Here is a 16,610-nt window from a genome sequence, read left to right as displayed (position 1 = left end):
CTGAGTATTGTTAGTCCTGTAAACAAGGTTTATTCTCCTGCTTACCATATTTTATTTAGTAAAGAAGCGTAACTTAAGCCTGGTTTCCATATGATCGCTACCATCGCTGCGATCGCGATCATAAGGTAACCACTTTCCAGCGATCATAGCAATCGCAGCGACAATGATCACTGAGATAGCATTTTTTCTATCTCGGCGATCGCTGAACTTTTTTTTTTCTCAGCGATCACAGCAATCATAGTATATGGAAACCAGGCTTTAAGTAGAAACAGTTGTGTTAGGGAATAAAATTGGAAGAAGCTAGTTGACACTAATTAGATATTGTTTTATTGAGTAGAATAACATGATATCAGTACAAATATATTTTGGCAGTTTCAATTGATAATTTTCTTGGAAGTTAATAAATGTTAGGCTATCAACCTTGATGTTGCAGGAAGCGTAATTTAATTGCAGATCTTGTAAAGCCGAGTTGATTTTTTTAAATTGTTTGAGAAAATTTTCTAGTGTTAACAATTTGCATTTTTTTACGTACGAATTGTAAAAGGGCCAAAGTCCAACATCTTCACGTGCAAATTGTGTGCATGAGTTATTTTTATAATTCTGTTTACTCAATTACTGTGAGACAACTCCAATTCCCTCACATACGAACCACGAAATGGGCAAAGTCCGACACTTTCACGTGCAAACTAGCTAGCTAGCTTTTCACAGTAATTATAGTAACTTGAACGTGGGATCATCAGGCCCCGGTTGTTCAAACGTTGGATAGCGCTATCCACCGGATAAATCTGTATCCACTGGATAGCGTAATTGATTTCCGTAATACTTATCCACTGGATAGTGATTTATCCGGTGGATAGCGCTATCCAACGTTTGAACAACCGGGGCCTGTAGTTTTGTAACTAGTGCCTAAGCAAAGGCTCTTTTCTTTTAAGAAGCAAAAACTCGTAACACTCTCAGAATTAAGTGGTCAGAGTTAAATACTGTTTCATTAAAGTAGAATCGCACAGGATAGCCTCTTGAATAATGATGATGCAACCATCTACCACAATGATGAAAATCCTAGCTATTCGGTATTCGATGACCTTCATTATTTCAAGAAACCAAGAAGAAACCTTGAAACTGTCGAGTCTTCCCTCTAAGCAACGTTTGGTGAGTTGATATTCATAGTACTTTAACAATTTGTTTATTTTGCACCAGATGTCTGAAGGAAAGACAAAGAAAGGTGAATTTATCAGATCGAATCAGCTATACGCTGCGGTTCTTGTTTTCATTAATGTACAGCAATACCCAATTTCGCACAAGACATAGCCTTAATTTAGGATTATGACAGTAGATTACCGATACTGTTACACTAAAGCATTCAAAATAGCTCATGCACGTAAAACGTGCCTATGTTACACCTTGTTTGCGTACATATTTCTGCATCAAAATCTGAAATCAAATATTTTGTGTGGTGGAGGTGCTACAAGCTCATGATTTTCTGAACTCTCCACCTCAACTAAATGAAGAGCTTGCTCGCAGGCTAACAAAGATTATTTTACCACTGGAACAACGAAGTGAATTTTGATGTTATGCACTTCATGTAAGACTTTATACAAAGATTCCAACCCTCCCGTTTTGGCCGGAGACCTCCCGTTTTCGTTGAATATTTCTGGCTTCCCGTTTTCACATAATAGTCTCCAGGTTTTTTAAACTCTTACTAGCCAAGGAAAGATAATGTTTTCTTTGTTCAACCAGTCTTTTTTAGCGCAATCCTTTGCCATTTTTCTGTGGTTTCTCAGCCATTTTTACCCTTTTGGCCGGGGCATGAGTCTGTGATAGTGACCAATAGGCCTTAGCTTCCACTGCCTGTTAAAAATTCACACTGTTTTCCTTTGACTGCGATCTCAGAATGCAGGAATTGGCATCTTAGACGCACATATCTTGAAATTGTTCCAGGGGAGCATTCCCCTGACTCCCCTAGTGACCCCTTTGGTACTCATGGGCGCAGCTATGTTGCTCCAGAAATCTCCCTTTTTTTCAGTTCACAGGGTTGTAATCTCTGTTCATATAATATCCTAATCCATTCCTATGTCATAATTTTGGGGATAACATTCTGGAGAGAAGTGTATTACAACAGAGAAGTAATGTTTTGTTTTCTCAATACAGGCCAGTCGTGATGTCCTCCAGAGAATTTGCCTTTTGTCTTTTCATGTATCATGCATACATAGGCACGTGAATGCACGTGCATAAGATGAACTTTGAAAAAAAAAACAGTTCTCTGAAGTACCATCACATGGTCTGAAATGGGAAAACAAAACGTACAAGCTAAAAATGTCTCTTCACAGGCATATTGTTAAATTATAATCAACTTCTAACCCTGTTACACACTCCTAGAGTTGTGACGTGGCTAGTGAAAGCACAAGACATTAGAAACTTTTCCTGCCTCTGTTGGCGACACATGTGCTTTTTTTTAGAACTAGACGGAACACATTTAAACAAATATTCGCTCTCTTTCTTCTTTGTGTCCTCTGCAGTTAGAATTTATAATGTGCTGTTTTAGAAGTTATCGTTACAATAGATATATCTCAAATTTTGCATTATTTGCTTCACAGTAATTTGATACTCAGCATTATATATGGTACACATCACCAAATTTATTCCATAGCAGTTCACAAAGAAATCGTTCTTTTTATTCATAAAGGTACTTGATTCCTGTCGCTTAAGCATTTCCTGTTGTAACTTTGCCACTATGGTTTGTTCATTTTGTTTCACATTTTGTTTCAGTAGTATCTATTTGTTTAATAATTTTTCATGTGCAAATAAAAAAGCAGCAAGCATACAGTCAACTCTTCACACTTCAGCAAACAGTTCAATATTTTACACGTCTCCTGTCAGCTTTGTTGGGCTTAAAACTGCTAGCATGTAAATGAAGTCTTTTCTTTTTGAGCTATTTTGAAAAAATAGCTCATATGTCAGTGGTGTGAGCGTATGTATCTTTGTGGCTTTGTAACTTTGTATGTTCGGATGTTTGTTGCAAGAGCCAATAAGGTTGAAGGTACTATTAGTTGATGCTTAGGAACCAATGAGATCTTAGCATCTAGTTAAACATGACATTGGTAAAGGTCGAACAAGGGCACTTTGAGACCGCCATCTTGATCCTTCACAATTTTTTCGTCTTTTATTACGGGTATAGGTGTTTGGAAGCATTACATAAAATATCTTCATGATTCAAACGCTGTGAACAGTGATGCAACTGTTTAAGGGTTGATATTTAAGTGTGAATGCTGCTTCGAGGCATTTCTGACCTAATTCGGCTATCGGTACAACGCACGTCAGTGTGAGTTCTGTTTCACCTGCTACAACTGGGTAGAGTATAAAAGATCATATATTTTCAAATCTCTTCCAATGAAGCAATAATTGATATTTAGATATAGACTTTTATTCGAAAGTATGCGCCCTATAAAATGTGGTTTTAGAAGTTTAAAAGGCAGCTTATTTTTTTGAAAGCTGTATCGAGTATTGTTAATCCTGTAAACAAGCTTTAAAAATATTATTCTCTCGCTTACAAAGTTCAACCGACCTTTTTCGTTCTATTTAGTAAAGATGCGTAACTTAAGTAGAAACAGTGGCGTTAGGGAATAAAATTGGAGGAAGCTAGTTGACACAATAATCATGATATAAGTAGAAATATATTTCGGCAGTTTGATAATTTTCTTGGAAGTTAATAAATGTTAGGCTATCAACCTTGACCTTGCATGAAACATAATTTAATTGCAGATGTTGTAGTAAAGCCGAGGTGATTTCTTAAAATCGTTTAAGAAAATTTTGTAACATCTTCACATGCAAATTGTGTGCATGAGTTATTTTTATAATTCTGTTTACTAGATTACTGTGTGATAACTCGAATTCCCTCACGTACGAACGACGAAAGGGGGCAAAGTCCGACACTTTCACGTGCCAGCTGTGTGACTGTACATCACATGCAGATTGGCTTTTCACAATAATAATAGTAACTTGGACGTATGAAGACCTGTTTCATTTAGTAACCAATGCCTTAAAAAAGGCTCTTGTCTTTTAGGAAGCAATAGCTTTTAAAACATGACGAAATAAGTTGTCGGAGTTAAAGACCGTTTCACAAAATTTTGTTAATAAATGTTAGGTTATCAACCTTGACGTTGCATGAAACATAATTTAATTGCAGATGTTATAATGAAGCCGAGGTGATTTCTTAAAATCGTTTGAGAAAATTTTGTAGTGAAGAATTTGCCTTTTTTTAACGTACGAATTGTAAAAGGGCCAAAGACCAACACCTTCACGTGCAAATTGTGTGCGTGAGTTATTTTTATAATTCTGTTTACTCAGCTAGTTTACTGTGTGATAACTCGAATTCCCTCACGTACGAACGACGAAAGGGGGCAAAGTCCAACACTTTCACGAGCCAGCTGTGTGACTGTACATCTCATGCAGATTGGCTTTTCACAATGATAAATAGTAACTTGGACGTATGAAGACCTGTTTCGTTTTGTAACCAATGCCTTAAAAAAGGCTCTTGTCTTCTGAGAAGCAATAGCTTTTAAAACATGAAGAAATAAGTTGTCGGAGTTAAAGACTGTTTCACTGAGTAGAATCGCACGTGAAAACCTCGTGAATTATGATGATGCAACCATCTACCACAATGATAAAAATCCTGGTATTTCGTAACTATTCAGTATTCGATGAGTCACATTTTGGCTTAAGAAACTCCGAGAAAACCTTAGAGTTTTCCTTCTAATCAACGTTTGGTGAGTAGAAATTCATTTCACTTTAACGATTTGTTTAACTTGCACCAGATGTAACAGGGAAAGACAGAGAAAGTGAATATATAGCTTGAGGATCGACTCAGCTGAGCGTTTCGCGTTTTCATTTTGTACCGCAATACGCAATTTCGCACAAAAACCTAATCTACATTTAGGATGAAAGAGGTAGATTGATCACTCTTGGTAAGGTTACACCGAAGCATTGAAGTTACACTGAAGCATTCAAAATAGCTCATGCACGTTTAACGTGCCTATGTTTAATGTTAAGCAAGTGGCTAAGCGTTAAAATTACGTATTTCTGGGAATAATTCCTTTTTACATAACTATCCATGTCAGATTCGTCTGAAGCCATACTTCATTGAAATTTAGCTGAAGAATTCTGCATAGTAGACAGAGAATTCTCTGATCTCCGATGTTTAATGAAACCCCTGTGTAAAAAACATCTCTTAAATCGATTTTCCTTGAATTCAACGCTTTCAAAGGCCGATCGAAAAGACTTCTACATCCCAATAATTTAACCTCCAAGGGAAGGAGAAAATAGTTCAAGTTACCAGGAGTTCAAGTTATTGAGGGTAAAATTATATAGAAAGTGATCTGAAGGGAAATGTAAATTACTTCAAGTCAGCGGGAGGTTCGAGTTATAGAGGGTTTGAGTTACCGGGATTTGACTGTGTCTGTGTTGATTATCACAAGCTTCTCATCTACATCCTACAGGAAGGCATTCATCTCTTTCTCTCCAAGCTTCTCTGCATCAAGGAGTCACCTTTCTACAACAGCTACTTATTTAGTGGATAGTCAATACTGACTCTCGTTTAAGCCCCTTGACAATGGCCACCTCTTAGATGTTGTGTAATTTGGATACGTCTTGGCTGACATGTCTGCCCCCTCTTGGTCAGCTGTCAGCCAAGATATCAGCTAACGTGTCGACTGACACTCAGCCGACTAATGTAGACAGACATATCAACTGATACGTGGCTGACATGTTGACTGATAGAGCTATTTCAAAAAAGGTTGTTGGAAGAAAAATAAAAAGCCTTTAAGCCAAGACTGCAAGGTGGTATGTGATTTTTCTAATGACTTGCAACTCCTGCTCTGATAGAGGAAGTATTGGGCCGCAGGGTATGAGGTATACATGGAGTAGACTGTAGAGGCCGTTTTACGTAATACTATGTCCCTGCACATTATGTTAGGGTCGTGGCTTGAAGACTTTTTGCTTTTCTTCCGACAACGATTTTTGAAATAGCTGTATGTCCACAAAATATCAGCTGATAGTGTCAACCAATACTTGGCTGTGTGGTGCCCAAATTAAGAAAGATCTCACCTCTCTACAACAGCCACTTTCTTCTGTCCCCAAGGTGACCATTGTGGAGGGGTTCAACTGTATTTAAAAATACCTTGGAAGTCTAAAGTTATCATGTACACTATATGTAGCTTTGCTCAATCTTCAATTTCTATTTTTCTTTTTCAGGCAGAAGAGATTATCAAAGATTTGTGTTGAACAGTGTTGGGACAGATCTTCAGATGTTCAAAAGTGCCTCCAACAATAGAGGAGTATCTGAAGTGATGGACATCATGGCCACAGGGAAGAGATCACAAGTTGCCAGGTTAGTTTGTGAACCTTCATTCATACTCTCATTGGTTACCTACTGAATTTTAGGAAAAAATTTAGTTCTGGAAATGTTTGCATGCTGACACAGGCCAGGAAGTCATTTTGAATGTGGCAGGGCTTTCGCTGAAATTTCAAGTTGCTAGGTATATGAAATAATAATAATTATTATAAGTAGTAGGGGAGAATTAGCCTGCGAAAACAGCCTCCTCACTCCTTACTGCTGGCAACGTTTTGCAAGGAGGAAGGTGTGTGACTTAGTGACAGAAATTCCTTACTGATGATATAAATCAATGTTAACATAATAAATCTGATACAGTTGTTGGGTTCCAAATGCAAATTTGTTCTATTTTGCATTTCTCCTAGTCGATTTTGGTTAAGTATTGTGGTCATCTGCCAGTGAGCTCCAGCAAATTTCAAATGCTTCTTTGAACTCTAGAGAAGAATATATTCCACAAATATTGACTGTTTTGTCATAGATTCATCTTGTTTACATTTGACTTGTCTGTCATTCATAAACAGTAGCTAAACAACGTAACTGCTACATTGTCCAATCAGTGCTTATGACTTATATAGATTGGGGACAGATTTTATGTCATCAGTGTGGAATTTCTGTTGCTGAGTCGCAGACATTCCTCCTTGTGAAACATCCCCCAGCTGTAATGAGTGAGGAGAGATGTATGTTTTTGCAGGCTAGCAGGGAACTTTGGTTTTATTTTACTTTTGTGTGCCATGAATGTAGTCATGGGTTATCACGATTTCAATAAGGCTTTGAGTAGGCGGCAAAAACTTTGGAGTAGGCAGAGATGGAAAACACCTGTTTCTAGGGCAGTCTGGGTGCATCCCCCGTGGAAAATTTTTGAAATCTGGACCTCTTAGAATACATTTCCAGCATGCTTGAACAGAACACAAACATCATTAAATTTTGGCTTTTTTATTCAGCGACATCACATGAATAATTTATTTTTTCTTATTTATTTCTTTATTTCTTCCTGCCAATAGCTTTGAACCATTGATTGTTTCATAATCTGTGTTACAAATCAATGTAAATCATGTTATTTGTAAAGACTGGAGAAATTTCTAAAGAATAGTAGGCGACAAATTCACGTGAAATAGCCGGCTGCCAGCTCTTTTCCTGGGTTTTGTCCTCTGAAGCCGGGGACAATCCCAGGCCTCCGGCCTTTATTGACAGCCCTGATGTGAGGTACAGCTGCTGTGGGGTTTTCTCCCTAAGAAGAAGTTTTTCTACAGGAAGGTTTTTTACCTCACTGTTGTTCCACAACCCTTATGCAGGTGAAATCTTTTTAATGTTGAAATTAATGTTGCAATTTGTTTTGAACAAGGTGGGACAGATCTTCAGATGCATGTTCATGAGTGGCGCCAACAATGGAGGCAGCTGTGTAAAGGACATCATTGCCAAGGGAAAGAGATCACAAGTTCATAGGTTGGTTTGTGACCTTCATTAATGTTACTACTACCATGGTAAACTAGAATGTAATTTTATCATGTGGTAAATTGGCTGTCATCGCGATTACGTGATAAGGATCAGTCCCATTGAAATTGGGCATTAATTTCTGATCATATATATTTCTTTACATCCTCAAGTTTAATAGTCTCTGAATGGGATGTGTTTTATCTCATTGAATGAAGTTATTAGTATTATCTATATTATTATTAGTAGTAGTAGTATTTGTATTATTATTATTATTACACCTTTTGCCATTCATTACCTGGAAATAAATTTTCATTAGTGTCAAAACATCAGTTGATATAATAAATGTGCAATCATTGTCAAGATGTTGTTTAAGTTTACTAGCTTGGAGTAGTCTTGTAGGCCTTCCAACCTCCCTTTTCTGCTACATTGTATCATAAATCATCACAGCATCATCTCCTAGAGCTAGAAGACAAAAGAAGTTGAGAAGCAATCTACGTTAAATCAAAATTACCCTGAAAACAAATCACATAAAAAATGAACTTTTTGTAAAGCCCGCTTAATACAGACACCTGCTTTTAATACATACACCTCATTATTATGGACAGTTTGCTTTGTCCCTGGGGAAAGAAACCCCTACATTTTCTTCATATTCATTTAATCCACTTAATACGGACACCTGTTAATATGGACCTTTTCTAATGGCATCCTCAGTGTCCATATTGATTGAACTGATAAACAGAATAATGTTATCGTAATGTTTATGATTGTAACTTGACTTAGATGCTTATGCATGTTCATGTTTTTCTTATCCAGATCAGATGCATTATGCCACAAACAGACAGGATCAAGTCTTCAACATTACAGGTTATCTTAAGTACCATATAGTTACTTTGTAATCTAGCTCTTGAGTGAACCAGATAAACAAAATGTGGCTTGCTTTTTCAAAAGACAATTATTATTAATATTATCCAGGACACAAAATTAAAAATGCATTTAAATGCACTTTAAAGGAGTTAACAATAAAGTGCATCTTTAAGGAGTTGATTGGTTTGCGCACACCAAGTAGTTCGCTACAACATTCACGTGATACAAGGCATGTGGAGATTTCTTTGTGCTGGGCTTTTCGTCCTACAAGGTTTCTTTATACAATCTTTCAACTACAGAAATTAGTAAGTGAAATGTACAGGGCAAAAGTATCGACAGCTGATTCCTTGTATGTAGTTGAAGGCAAAATTGCTTTAGTTGCTGTTGTGCAGAAGAGTTGGTTTTGATTTTGAACAGAATCAGCAACAACTCAAAGAATTGAGGTTAACTGAAAAAAGTGAGTTGAATCAATGTTTATTTTCAGAGCATCTGGTTGCTTAGTGTAGTTGGAGAAATTCACATGGCCCTAACTTTTTCAGGAGAAACAGTCTGTATTTCAAGCTCAAAAGGCAATCCAAATCACTGTCTACGCAAAATGAAGGTGAAAATTAATTTGAGAGTTTCATTGAATCACTGAAGCAAGTTACATGTAGCAGTTTCACTTTGATTTTCTGACTGAATTTTGGAATTATCATAGCCTTCATCTTATTCAATGCAAATGCATATAAATATTCAGTTTTATAATCCTTTATTGTGCAAAGAACCACTCAGTTTAAAAAATTTGGCTTGATAATATTAATCATGCCAAATAGATTTTTGATTTTTACCCCTGGATAAGTATTAGTTTGCTTTTGATCAGTTTTGCCACAACTCTGTTATAAATATAAGCTAAGTTCTGCTATAGTTTACCAACAAAGCAGTTTTACATCATTTTCATGTGCCAGTTAATTTTTGCAATTGCAAAGTCATTGCAAAAATTTTTAACTACCACATTGTCAGTGATCCAATAATATTGAAAACTTTCATTAAAGCTCACAATCATTGTGTCAACAAACATGTGGAAACGTGAAAGAAAACAAGAGAAAGTTTGGTTTAAAAAGGAGAAACAAGCCTTTAATTTTTTTCCAAGGTAAAGATAAATTCGTGCAATATGCTTCAAGCTTTAATTAATGTGCTTCGAAGTTTCATATTATCTTTCAGTCAAGTCACTTTCTGGTTAAAAGAACCTTATGTAGTCTACAGTTGCTCTCAGAAAGTTTAAGAAAAAGGTTTACAGCATTAAGTAATGAATTAAGTTTATCAGAGTGTTGCTGAAAAGGCGATCTGCAGCTAGTAGCAGCCTTAACTCAACAACCTAAAAAAATAGCAAAAAAATGGTTGAACTTAGCACTTTATCAAAACAACTTTGTTAAAATATTAAGAAGGATCTGATCACTAAAATCTCGTTCAAAATTTTGTTTGTTGGCACTGTGATAAGAACTTTGTTCAAAGTTCTCATGATTTTCACATGGAAGATGAAGAGATGTAAAACTGACTGTGGGTTAGATCAGACATGCAATCTACATTGTGTCCTATACAGCCAGACAGACTGACCTGACTGACTGATTGACTGGCTGACTCACTAACTGAATGACTGACTGGCTAATTGACAGACTGACTGACTGACTGACTTTGAAAACATTTATTTTAGTAACTCTCTAAATTCAATATTTTTGTAGTTTAGAAGGTATTGTTTTCTAACCAGAATATCATCAAACATATTTATAAGTTCATTTTGTGAAGAAACAAACAATTGATTCATTTAAAAGCAAGCAAAGAGGAAAATTCCAAATTTTGACCAGAACCATAGGTTAACTCCATTTAAAAAATTGCCATAGGGCGACTTGGTAAAATGCTTGTGTTTCAGTCTATGTAGGCTTGTTTTCTAACTGGATTGTCAACAAACATTATTTCGAGGCCTATTTTGTTGAAAACAAAGCAAAGAGGAAAATTCCAATTTTTGACCAAAATCATGGGTTAACCCCTTTTAAAAAATATCTGCATAGGGTGACTTGGTAAAATCCTTATTTTTCAGTCTAGGTAGGCTTGTTTTCTAACTGGAAGGTCAGCAAACATTATTTCAAGGCCTATTTTGTTGAAAAGCAAGCAAACAAAAACATTTGAATTTTTGACCAAAGTCATGGGTTAACCCCTTTAAAAAATATCTGCATAGGGTGACTTGGTAAATCCTTATTTTTCAGTCTACGTAGCCTTGTTTTCTAACTGGATTGTCAGCAAACATTATTTCGAGGCCTATTTTGTTGACAACGAAGCAAAGAAGAAAATTCCAATTTTTCACCAAAATCATTGGTTAACCCCTTTAAAAAATATCTGCATAGGGCGACTTGGTAAAATTTTTATTTTTCAGTCTAGGAAGGCTTGTTTTCTAACTGGATTGTTAGCAAACATTATTTCAAGGCCTATTTTGTTGAAAAAGAAGCAAAGAAAAAAAATTCAATTTTTTACCAAAACCATGGGTCAACCCCTTTTAAAAATATCTGCGTAGGGCGACTTGGTAAAATCCTTATTTTTCAGTCTAGGTAGGCTTGTTTTCTAACTTAATGGTCAGCAAACATTTTTTTTTAAGGCCTATTTTGTTGAAAAGCAAGCAAAGAAAAAAAATTCAATTTTTGACCAACGTCATGGGTTAACCCCTTTAAAAAATATCTGCATAGGGCTACTTGGTAAAATCCTTATTTTTCAGTCTAGGTAGGCTTCTTTTCTAACTGGATTGTCAGCAAACATTATTTCGAGGCCTATTTTGTTGACAACGAAGCAAAGAAGAAAATTCCAATTTTTCACCAAAATCATTGGTTAACCCCTTTAAAAAATATCTGCGTAGGGCAACTTGGTAAAATTTTTATTTTTCAGTCTAGGTAGGCTTGTTTTCTAACTGGATTGTCAGCAAACATTATTTCGAGGCCTATTTTGTTGACAACGAAGCAAAGAAGAAAATTCCAATTTTTCACCAAAATCATGGGTTAACCCCTTTAAAAAATATCTGCATACGGCGACTTGGTAAAATCCTTATTTTTCAGTCGAGGTAGGCTTGTTTTCTAATTGGAAGGTCAGCAAACATTATTTCAAGGCCTATTTTCTTGAAAAGCAAGCAAAGAAAAAAAATTTCAATTTTTTACGAAAGTCATGGGTCAACCCCTTTTAAAAATATCTGCATAGGGTGACTTGGTAAAATCCTTATTTTTCAGTCTAGGTAGGCTTGTTTTCTAACTGGAAGGTCAGCAAACATTATTTCAAGGCCTATTTTGTTGAAAAAGAAGCAAAGAAGAGAAATCCAATTTTTGACCAAAATCATGGGTTAACCCCTTTAAAAAATATCTGCGTAGGGCGAGTTGGTAAAATTTTTATTTTTCAGTCTAGGTAGGCTTGATTTCTAAATGAATGGTCGGCAAACATAAGGCCTATTTTGTTTAAAAGCAAGCAAAGAAAAAAACTCAATTTTTGACCAAAGTCATGGGTTAACCCCTTTAAAAAGTATCTGCATAGGGGCGACTTGGAAAAATCCTTATTTTTCAGTCTAGGTAGGCTTGTTTTCTAACTGGATTGTCAGCAAACATTATTTCGAGGCCTATTTTGTTGAAACAAAGCGAAAAGGAAAATTTTAATTTTTGACCAAAATCATGCGTTAACCCCTTTAAAAAATATCTGCGTAGGGCGAGTTGGTAAAATCCTTATTTCTCAGTCTAGGTAGGCTTGTTTTCTAACTGGAAGGTCAGCAAACATTATTTCAAGGCCTATTTTGTTGAAAAGCAAGGAAAGAAAAAAAATTCAATTTTTGACCAAAGTCATGGGTTAACCCCTTTTAAAAATATCTGCATATGGCAACTTGGTAAAATCCTTATTTTTCAGTCTAGGTAGGCTTGTTTTCTAACTGGAAGGTCAGCAAACATTATTTCAAGGCCTATTTTGCTGAAAAAGAAGCAAAGAAGAGAATTCCAATTTTTGACCAAAATCATGGGTTAACCCCTTTAAAAATATCTGCGTAGGGAGAGTTGGTAAAATTTTTATTTTTCAGTCTAGGTAGGCTTGTTTTCTAACTGAATGGTCGGCAAACATTATTTTAAGGCCTATTTTGTTTAAAAGCAAGCAAAGAAAAAAATTCAATTTTTGACCAAAGTCATGGGTTAACCCCTTTAAAAAATATCTGCATAGGGGCGACTTGGAAAAATCCTTATTTTTCAGTCTAGGTAGGCTTGTTTTCTAACTGGATTGTCAACAAACATTATTTCGAGGCCTATTTTGTTGAAAACAAAGCGAAAAGGAAAATTTTAATTTTTGACCAAAATCATGGGTTAACCCCTTTAAAAAATATCTGCGTAGGGCGAGTTGGTAAAATTTTTATTTTTCAGTGTAGGTAGGCTTGTTTCTAACTGAATTGTCGGCAAACATTATTTTAAGGCCTATTTGTTTAAAAGCAAGCAAAGAAAAAAATTTCAATTTTTGACCAAAGTCATGGGTTAACCCCTTTAAAAAATATCTCCATAGGGGCGACTTGGAAAAATCCTTATTTTTCAGTCTAGGTAGGCTTGTTTTCTAACTGGAAGGTCAGCAAACATTATTTCAAGGTCTATTTTGGTGAAAAAGAAGCAAAGAAGAGAATTCCAATTTTTGACCAAAATCATGGGTTAACCCCTTTAAAAATATCTGCGTAGGGAGAGTTGGCAAAATTTTTATTTTTCAGTCTAGGTAGGCTTGTTTTCTAACTGAATGGTCGGCAAACATTATTTTAAGGCCTATTTTGTTTAAAAGCAAGCAAAGAAAAAAATTCAATTTTTGACCAAAGTCATGGGTTAACCCCTTTAAAAAATATCTGCATAGGGCGAGTTGGTAAAATTTTTATTTTTCAGTCTAGGTAGGCTTGTTTTCTAACTGAACGGTCGGCAAACATTATTTTAAGGCCTATTTGTTTAAAAGCAAGCTACGAAAAAAAATTCAATTTTTGACCAAAGTCATGGGTTAACCCCTTTAAAAAAATCTCCATAGAGCGACTTGTTGAAATCCTTATTTTTTTAAGTCTAGGTAGGCTTGTTTTCTAACTGGATGGTCAGGAAACATTATCTCAAGGCCTATTTTGTTTAAAAGTAAGCAAAGAGGAAAATTCCAATTTTTGAAAAAATCATGGGTTAACCCCTTTAAAAAAAATCTCCATAGTACGACTTGGTAAAATCCTTATTTTTTAGTCTAGGTAGTCTTGTTTTCTTACTGGATGGTCAGCAAAGATTATTTCAAGGCCTATTTTCTTTAAAAGCAAGGAAAGGAAAAAATTCCAATTTTTGACCAGAATCATGGGTTAACCCCTTTGAAAAAATCTCCATAGGGCGACCTGGTAAAATCCTTATTTTTTAGTCTAGGTAGGCTGTTTTTCTAACCCGATGGTCAGCAAAGATTATTTCAAGGCCTATTTTGTTTAAAAGCAAGGAAAGGAAAAAATTCCACTTTTTCACCAAAATCATGGGTTAACCCCTTTAAAAAAAATCTCCATAGGGCGAGTTAGTAAAATCCTTATTTTTTAGTCTAGGTAGGCTTGTTTTCTAACTGGATGGTCAGGAAACATTACTTCAAGGCCTATTTTGTTTAAAAGTAAGCAAAGAGAAAAATTCCAATTTTTGACCAAAATCATGGGTTAACCCCTTTAAAAAAATCTCCATAGGGCGACTTGGTAAAATCCTTATTTTTTTAGTCTACTTAGGCTTCTTTTTTAACCGGATGGTCAGCAAACATTATTTTAAGGCGTATTTTGTTAAAAAGAAGGCAAAGAAGAAAATTCCAATTTTTTAACAAATTCATGGGTTAACCCTTTTGAAAAAATCTCCATAGGGCGACTCTGTAAAATCCTTATTTTTTTAGTCTAGTTAGGCTTGTGTTCTAACCGGGTCGACTGCAAACCATATTTCAAGGCGTATTTTGTTAAAAAGTAAGCAAAGAAGAAAATTCCAATTTTTGACCAAATTCATGGGTTAACCCCTTTGAAAAAATCTCCATAGGGCGACTTGGTAAAATCCTTATTTTTTGAGTCTAGTTTGGCTTGTTTTCTAAGCGGATGGTCAGCAAACATTATTTCAAGGCGTATTTTGTTAAAAAGTAAGCAAAGAAGAAAATTCCAATTTTTGACCAAATTCATGGGTTAACCCCTTTGAAAAAATCTCCATAGGGCGACTTGGTAAAATCGTTATTTTTTTAGTCTAGTTTGGCTTGTTTTCTAACCGGATGGTCAGCAAACATTATTTCAAGGCGTATTTTGTTAAAAAGTAAGCAAAGAAGAAAATTCTAATTTTTGACCAGAATCATGGGTTAACCCCTTTAAAAAAAATGTCCATAGGGCGACTTGGTGAAATCCTTATTTTTTAAGTCTAGGTAGCCTTGTTTTCTAACCGGATGGTCAGCAAATATTATTTCAAGGCCTATTTTGTTTAAAAGCAAGCAAAGAAGAAAATTCTAATTTTTGACCAGAATCATGGTTAACCCCTTTGAAAAAATCTCCATAGGGCGACTTGGTAAAATCCTTATTTTTTAATCTTGGTAGGCTTGTTTTCTAACCAGTATCAGCAGACACTATTTCAAGGCCTATTTTGTTTAAAAGCAAGCAAAGGAAAAAATTCTAATTTTTGACCAGAATCATGGGTTAACCCCTTTGAAAAAATCTCCATAGGGTGACTTGTTAAAATCCTTATTTTTTAGTCTAGGTAGGCTTGTTTTCTAACTGGATGGTGAGCAAAGATTATTTCAAGGCCTATTTTGTTTAAAAGCAAGGAAAGGAAAAAATTCCAATTTTTGACCAAAATCATGGGTTAACCCCTTTAAAAAAAATCTCCATAGCGCGACTTGGTAAAATCCTTATTTTTTAGTCTAGGTAGCCTTCTTTTCTAACCCGATGGTCAGCAAACATTATTTTGAGGCCTATTTTGTTTAAAAGCAAGGAAAGAAAAAAAATTCCAATTTTTGACCAAAATCATGAGTTAACCGCTTTAAAAAAATCTCCATAGGGCGACTTGGTAATATCCTTATTTTTCAGTCTAGGTAGGCTTGTTTTCTAACCAGATGGTCAGCAAATATTATTTCAAGGCCTATTTTGTTTAAAAGGAAGCATAGGAAGAAATTCCAATGTTTGACCGGAATCATGGGTTAACTCCTTTAAAAAAAATTTCCATAGGGCGACTTGGTAAAATCCTGATTTTTCAGTTTAGGTAGGCTTGTTTTCTAACTGGATGGTCAGGAAACATTATTTCAAGGCCTATTTTTTTTTAAAGCAAGCAAAGGAGAAAAATTCTAATTTTTGAGTTGGCAATACAAGAAGAACAACTTTATTCTGAATGGGGGGGAAGATAAAAGAATTTCTATTTATTAAACGTATTTTGTATTTGTCCCTCTCTTTTCGAAACCTATATTAGCATCACAGGTTTCCGTTTTGAGGAGAAACAAAGCCACCAACTCCAGTACCTCTAACCGTCCATTTTTCAGCTGCACTTAAAGCCCTTTTACTTGTTAATTTATTCAAGGTTTTTAGACTTGACATCACATTCATACAGGAAACTTACTACTTGGGGATAAAGATGAAGAAAATATGACAATCGTCTTATTCTTTTCATTATAATTGAAGGCCAAATGCCCACGTGCGAATGTGATTGCAAATCTTTCAAACTTGAATAAATTACCTAATACAAGGGTTTTTGTTGCAGCTGAAAATGGATTGGTTGAAATACTGGAGTTGGTGGCTTTATTTCTCCTCAAGACGGGAACCTTCAGTGCTAAAAATGGTAAATAAATAGGCTCGGGCCACCTTAAATCAAAATTACCCTGAAAACAAATGACATAAAACATGTACCTTTTGCAATACTAAAAAAAAACCTGTGCTTTGTATAGTCAAAGCCTG

The 16,610-nt window shown here is 35.4% G+C and overlaps 1 long non-coding RNA gene across 1 annotated transcript; it reads left to right on the top strand.

The window, feature by feature from the left end:
• Positions 1-6,249: 6,249 nt before the first annotated feature.
• LOC140951006 (uncharacterized) lies at positions 6,250-8,679 on the top strand. Its single transcript, XR_012167233.1, has 3 exons — positions 6,250-6,382; positions 7,728-7,828; positions 8,633-8,679. It is a non-coding gene; the product is annotated as an uncharacterized lncRNA (long non-coding RNA).
• Positions 8,680-16,610: the final 7,931 nt, after the last annotated feature.

This window comes from Porites lutea, chromosome 10, assembly GCF_958299795.1.
Source record: "Porites lutea chromosome 10, jaPorLute2.1, whole genome shotgun sequence".
Taxonomy (NCBI): Eukaryota; Metazoa; Cnidaria; class Anthozoa; order Scleractinia; family Poritidae; genus Porites; species Porites lutea.
The sequence above is the reverse complement of the archived record's forward strand: the minus strand, read 5'-3'. Positions and strand labels throughout refer to the sequence as shown.